Source organism: Arachis hypogaea, chromosome 20, assembly GCF_003086295.3.
Source record: "Arachis hypogaea cultivar Tifrunner chromosome 20, arahy.Tifrunner.gnm2.J5K5, whole genome shotgun sequence".
NCBI lineage: Eukaryota > Viridiplantae > Streptophyta > Magnoliopsida > Fabales > Fabaceae > Arachis > Arachis hypogaea.
This window is the reverse complement of record NC_092055.1, coordinates 13,658,741-13,664,801: the sequence shown is the minus strand read 5'-3', so window position 1 is coordinate 13,664,801 and position 6,061 is coordinate 13,658,741.

Here is a 6,061-nt window from a genome sequence, read left to right as displayed (position 1 = left end):
ATAAATCTTAATGGTTTTAAAAGAATAATAATTTTATATGATTTAGTTTAAATAATTGAGATTTTAGAATTTAATACTTCAATTTTTATAAATAAAAAAATTAATCATATTATTTTATATTTTAAATTAGAATACTTAATTAAAAGCCAATTATCAAATTGATAAATGAATAATATTTTTTAAAAATAATTTTAAAAGATTAAATTAGATTTTAAATTTATACAATATACTCTAATTTTATTAAAACTTATCAAATTCCAATTTACCCAAAATCTCTAATTTCACTTTTGTCTTAAATTAAACCCTAATTCCCAAATTAAACCCCACAAACCTTAACCTCCATCGCCTTTCACCGCCATAGTTTCCCTTTTCTCCCCTCACCAGCCGCCAAACCCCTCTATTACTCACCACCGTCACCCGCATCTCCCTCACACCCTCACCTTCAGTTTTCATTCATCAACCCACACACTAAACAAACACACGCATGGCAGAAAGGAAATCTGGGAAATAGAGGGATAAGCGTCGTCGAGCTGCCGCAGGCCATCGCTGCCGACGTTGATGAGGGAGGAGAGGACAGCGCAGCGCCGTTGAGGAGCATCATTGCTGTCGCGGGAGAGGGAGGCGCGAGCCAGGGATGCGTCAGAAGGAGATAGAGAGATTGACGGGGTACTGTCTGGTCCAACTCGCCGCCGCCTTAGCATCACCGTCATCGTGTGCTGCTCGTCGCTAGTCGCGTCGCCGTCGAAGCTCCTTTCATTGACGTCAATACCGATGTGACTAGAGAAGAAGATGGAGACCAACAAAGAGAAGGAGCCCGACATGCGTGAAGAAAAAGGAGAGGTCCGAGGCTGAGATGGTTCCCGTCACCGTCGTTTGCCTCCGTCACTGCCGAACTGCTGCGCCGCGGTGCTTAGTCGGAGCTTCTGTTATTGTTGCCGGAGATCTGTGGTTGCTGGGAAGCACCGCTGTTGTCGTTGCCAAAGGAGAAGGAAGTCTCGCTGCTGTTCTAGCTTCCAGGAGCAGTCCTGTGGCCATCGGAACCACCGCCGGGGCTGTTGCTACTTGGCTCAGTAATTTCTTCTTATTTGCGGTAAGTGATTTTGTTTTGAAAAGCCCTTTAGTCATTATTCTGTTACCTCACGCTGAGGTTTTACGGCGTTAATTGCTATAAGATTGAGTCTCAGTTATTCTATGTTGTGATTAGAGTTGTTGTGGTTGCTGCATAAGCGGTTTGGAGCTGAGGTTGCAGCTGCCGTTGATTGCGGGCCGAAAAGAAAGGGTTTCTTGATGCGTTTGGTTTATGGGTGAAGGTTGTGGTAGGCTTAGAGAAGGGGGGTTGAATCTATGCCTTCCTTGTAAGTTGCTGTTATTACCCTTTTAAAATAAACTTTCAATTCAGGTTCTGTTTGAACTCAGCAGCGGAAATTTATGAGACAATTTATTTTTGTCTCATGGATATCAGAAAACAGAACTCAGCAGAGAAGAGAAAAGCTAACACCAGCATGTATCCTGGTTCAGTTGCCTTGTGCTATGCAACCTACATCCAATCTCCTCCACAACTATGGAAAAATTTTCACTATAGTTAACAGTATTACATACACCAATTTCACAGGATTGACCCAATTATTTCACACTCAAGTTCTACCCTAACTTGACATTGGCTATGCTAATACCTAACTATTCACTCTTAGTGCTAACCCAACTAAGAAAAGGATACCTTACAGGTACAAGATACAAGACATAGACATACCTAAAGAAATCTGAAAATAACTCTAGGCTTTTTCTCTCAAGTGTATCACTCAGCCTTTTTCCACTCATGGCTTTTACTTGAGCTTTCTCAATATGCCTTTTCTCACAAGAAATTATAGAAAGATAAACATAGAAAAGTACATTACAATCTGTAAAACATGAAGGAGATTGACTTCATCAATAGCCTCTGTGCTATGCGAAAAACCAGATTAGCAAGCCTCTGATTCAGTTCTTCATACTGGCGGAATGCACCTTTGATTAGGTTACACTGTCCAGTTAGTTGAACTTCTTCAAAGAACTCTCTCAGAACAAAACCTCTATTCACTGGTTTTCTCTCCTTGGTTTCTGAATGAACAGCAAACCTCTTTTATCTCCTTGCATGTTGCTGGGTTCTTCTTCCAAGGTCAACACCTTGAGCCTTGAGCTTCTCCAATCCACAGATTCACTTTTTCACTTTAATCCTTAGAGTAGAAACTTTGCTTCTGACTTCTTCATCTTGACCGAAAGCCATAAAGCAGTAACCATAGAAATCTTCCTATGATCAACTTGATCTTAGCCATTGAGAAACTACTTGGTCCCCAAGACATGTTTGAGACCGTGGATTTACAGCAGAAAAGAACAGAAATACTCTTTTCCATATAACCCAAAATGGAGATACAGAGAATTGAAGATGAAGAGAAGAAAGTGTGTTGCATGTATGAGGAAATGGGTTACCTTTAACCTAAGCTTGATTTGGTTTGAAATGGTTGATTAGACTTCTGAGTTTCAAGCTTGGACTTTCTTGCTTCTTTGATAATCACCTTAAAGAAGAAGCTTTCTCTTTCTCTTTCTCACTTTTCTGAGTTTTGTGATTTGACATGGTTAGAGAAAAAGGAACGTTGCTTTGGTAATAGCAAGTGAGAGAGAATGAGGACTTCAATCTTGTATGAGAAGCTTGGATCAACTTGAATTGATGGACACGGGCTTGGATCGGATCACTTCTTTTTGCCCGTTTTGATTTTTCAGCCTTGTTTCCTCATGGGCTTTGTTTATTTATTGACCCACCAGCCTTGCTATATTATTTTCATACCAATTTGGGCTGCTGAACTAAGTTTTGGCCTGCAACATATAATAAATAATTAGCAACATATAATTATTAATAGTTAACACTAATTATTTATTTTGCCCAAAAATAATGTTTGTCATCACTAATTAATTTAGTTAATTTCTTAACTCAACAATGGGTTTCGATTATTCGAGGTAGGGTTTTCTTAAAATTTATTTTTATCTTATATAATTGTTATAAATAGATATTAATGTGAGAAACATATGTCTGTGGTTATGATTGTCTTACAAATGTGGTTGTTTGCTGGATTGAATGACTGATTGCTTGATTGCTTGAGTGGTGTGTGATTGTTGAAAAGGAATCAGTTTAAAAAGTTATTTAGTTGATTATTATGAAAAGTGGTTTTCTTGGTTTTGAAGTTATTTTGATAATGGAAATGAATCGGCTTTGAAAATGATTTGAGGTATGAAAATGAATTAATTTTGAAATCAGTTTAATTTTGAAAAAAAGTTGGAAATGGTTGGATTTGAAAGTAATTTGATTTGCTTGCTGAATTTTTCTGGCATTGAATTTTTGCAAAATCGTGTTATTGATAGCATCTTAAAAGTTTGTCTTTGTGATTGAAAATCAGTAATTGTTGGGAGTAGATTGAACATCAGTAGTGATTTGAATTGAAAGGAGTGAGTTGTAGGCATTTGCTAATGAAGCTGTTGTAACTATAAGCTTATCTTCTTGTGTTTACTTCAGTTTTGTGCTTATCTTGCTTTCAATATTGAAAGGATCCACCCTTTTGGTCTCTCAAGTGTTTGTCACTTTTGCTCAGTAATACATTACACTTCACCTTAAAGCTCCCCCAAGAATTTACGATGTTACAGGACTGAGATTTAAACTGATTTTGATAAGAAATAATAATTTACTGGCTTATTACCAATAAATGACACACTTGTAGTGCTCTAGCTCTTAATAAGCATGTTAGAACTAGTTGAATTTTGGAAAATGATTGAGATTTTGAAATGGTTGAGAAAGGGTTTGAGGAATGTTTGGATGGGACCCGAAAAGGGTGGCAGAGTCCGAGTTTTAGAGGAGATGCTGTCGAAATTTTATAAAATTGGAAGTTTCGTTTGAAGTAATTATTTAAAAAGATTTACTTTTAAACATTATATGTTTTAAGATTGATTTATTTAGCAAAGAAAGAATTATGTTTTGAATTGGGATTGTTGATGAATGGAATGGAAAGAAGGATGATGAGGATTGACTTTGAAATATGATTTTTGAATGAATTTGGAAGTGAGATATGGATTAACGAATGATGATGATATTGAGAATGACTTAGATATTAATGAATGTTGAAAGAATTATTCATATGGCTTATTTATTTGAATTATCTGAGACACGAGTTTCCCTGGATAGACGCAGTGGCTTGCCATCACTTGCTCTAAGTTGAGATTCAATACTCTGTTGAGCCTACGACGTAAGGGTGACTGAGTACTTATAAATTCCCGGGAATGGTACCCCCATTGAGCGATTTGATATATATATATATATATATATATATATATATATATATATATATATATATATATATATATATGAGAAAAAGCTATGAATAGACTTATGGGGATGCGCGTCAGGGGACAGTCCAAGGGTTTAGTGATAAACCACTATTTTATGGGTTATTTCGTATTGAATTGAGTAGATTTTATCCATTATTCTCACACTTATTCATATAATTTGCATGTTTTACATTTTCCTTCCTAATTTTGTACTATGATTGAAAACATGCTTCTTTGACCTTAAATTCGCTAATCTTAATCTTCTCTTCTTACCATTCGATGTCGTGATATGTTTGTTAAGTGTTTTCAGGGTCTATAGGACATGAATGGCTTAGAGGATGGAAAGGAAGCATGCAAAAGTGGAAGGAACACAAGAAATGAAGTATTTTAGAATCTGGTAGCGACGCGCACGCATGGACCACGCCTACGCTTGACTGGTGCATTCGACATATGATGCACACACGTGGTTGACGCCTATGCGTGGCCAGTGAAATGTCCAGCGACGCGTATGCGTGGCTGACGCGTACGCGTGACGAGCGTCACGTGCTATAATTTATAAAAAATGCTGGGGGCGATTTCTGGGCTGCTTTGGACCCAGTTTTAGGCCCAAAAATACTGATTAGAGGCTGCAGAGTGAAGCTGGAAGAGAGGAATGATTCACTTCTCATTCACATACAATTTTAGGTTTTAGATGTAGTTTTCTGGAGAGAGAGGCTCTCTCCTCTCTCTAGGTTTAGGGTTTCTTCTTTCAATTTCCCCTTAGGTTCAGATTTCAATCTTCTTTTAATTTAGTTTTCTCTTACTTTTATTTGTTCCAACACTTTAGTTATCTACTTCCCCTATTGAGTCCTTTATTTTGCTAATTTAGTTTATGAGTTCATGTGTTACTCTCAATTTTCATTAATGCAATTTATGTTTTATGTTTCTTATTGTTCAATTGCTTTGTTATGGTTATTTCTTTGCTTTGGTTAGTCTTAGAATTTCCTATGTGTTGTCAATTTTCTATGCTTTTATTTTGTACCTACCAAGTGTTTGATAAAATGCTTGGTTGGATTTTAAATTAGATTTTTGTATTCTTAGCTTGGATTGAGTAATTTAGAGACTCTTGAATTGTCAAAGTCTCTTGTTGGTTGGTGATTGAAAGTTGCTAGTTGGCTTGAGCTTTACTAACTCTAATCTTTGATTAGGACTTGTGAACTCAAGTTGATTTACTCACTTGACTTTCCTTCAATTGTTAGAGGTTTACTAAGTGAGAGCAATTTGTAATTACCATCACAATTGACAATGATAACGAGGATTGGAATTCCGATTCTCAACCCTTGCTAGGACTTTTCTTAGTTGTTAGTTATCTTCTTGTTATTTACATTCCTTGCTTATTAAACTCAAAACCCAAAAATATACTTTTTCATAACCAGTAATAACCATACTTCCCTGCAATTCCTTGAGAGACGATCCGAGGTTTAAATATTTCGGTTAATTTTATTGGGTTTGCTTAAGTGACAAACAATTTAAACAATGATTGAGGTTTAATTGTCGGTTTAGAACTACATTTACAAGCGATATTTTTGTGAAAATCTTTACCGACATTTTCCCTCCGTCAAGTTTTTTGTTGCCGTTGCCGGGGAATTGCAAATGTGTGCCTTATTATTGGTTATTGTGAATATTGTGAATATGTTTGCCTTTTTGTTCCTTTGTTAGTTGTTTCTAATTCTAG